Source organism: Myotis brandtii, unplaced genomic scaffold, assembly GCF_000412655.1.
Source record: "Myotis brandtii unplaced genomic scaffold, ASM41265v1 scaffold1739, whole genome shotgun sequence".
Classification (NCBI taxonomy): Eukaryota; Metazoa; Chordata; class Mammalia; order Chiroptera; family Vespertilionidae; genus Myotis; species Myotis brandtii.
Genome location: NW_005356433.1, coordinates 11041 through 12606, shown reverse-complemented (window position 1 = coordinate 12606; position 1566 = coordinate 11041).

Sequence of the window (1566 nt, the reverse complement as noted above, 5' to 3'; positions counted from 1 at the left end):
ACCTGGGGTCGACCCGGGCTCACAGTCCGCCCCCTCCAGCGGCCCCCGCAGCCCACGGGCTTCCCCTGCCAGCTGTGCTGCTGGTTGGCTGTCAGTGCCTGCACCCCCAGTTGACATTTATTAATCCAAGCATTTATCATGGGTATGGATTAATGCATACTTATTGTATAGCTGGGCTTCTTTACATAATGGAAAGTCCAGCATGCAAATTACCAACGAGCAATAATTTTGATTTGTCAACCAATGGTCCTTTGCATCAATTCAATCCCCAATTTAGGGGCGCAGTGAAAAAAGGAAACTTCCCTGTAACAGCTACAATGTGATACAGTACGGCTGTGGAACAACGCAACAGTGCTGCAGCTTAATGAAGCAGCACAGCTTGAAACAGCAGGACTTCGAGAAGGTGGCAAAGTAAGGTGGCCTAGGGGGAAGGAGGAAGGCTCCAGTTGCTATGGCTCCAGCGCCGGCACCATTACTTCTGCTACAGAGAGGCCACTCAGTGTTTCAGCTTCCGTTGGGTAATATCTTCACTGGAAAAAGAAAGCGTGCTCACTACAAATACTATTGTTGTTACTTAACAAATACAATATTCCCTGTGCAAAAACCACACTCAGACAATGCTTTAGACAACAGATTGTATAGGTGTTTTTTTAACTCAATGGAAAGTCCAGCATGAAGATTACTAAGGTGCAATAATTTTGATTTGTCAACCAGTGGTCCTTTGTACCAATTTATTCCCCAATTTGAGGGTGCAGTGAAAAGGAAACTTAAATCTGTGCAAACAGCATGCCTATGAGAACAGCGTGACTGGAACAGCTCAATAGTGCACCAGCTTAATGTTGAAGCAGCACAACTTGAAACAGCCTGGCTGTGAGGAGACGGCAAAGAACGCCAGGCCAGTTGTAAGCGGGAAGGATCCAGGTGCGCTGGCTCCGTCGCTTCTGCTGCTGAGAGGCACTTAATGCTTCGGCTTCCAAGGGGCAATGTCTTCAGTGGAAAAGGAAAGTGTGCTCACCACAACCGCATGGAGCTCATTTATAGAGACAGAAGGCTCCGCCCCTGAGCCATGATTGTTCATTCTCATTCAAATGAGGGCTCAAAATGCTCACAGTTTGGTCCAAAAAGTACAGTCTTGATTGGTCAGAAGAGAGGCACTCTGATTGGTCTGTGAAAATGCTGATGAGGCTAGCTCAGATTGGACAGAAAAAGCCTCAGTCCTATTGGTTGAAATAGAATTCCACAAATACTTTTAAGTGCTGACTCCCCTGGCAGCAACACAGTGCAGGCAAGCAGTTTAATGCTGGAGGCACGCAGTTCAGTGCAGGCTTCTCCCTCACCTGCAGTTTTCCTGAGAGGGCCCTGTGCAGAAATGGCTGCTAGGCTCTGCTTTCAAATTTGAGTGTAGTTAGTGCCAGGCATCTCAGAGTTCACAGACTTAACAATCAGGAAAATGTGAAACAGTTTTGTATCACCACCATTATATTACCTAAACTAGAGGCCCGGTGCACAAAAATTTGTGCACTCAGGGGGGAGGGGGGGTCCCCCAGCCCGGCCTGTGCCCTCTCG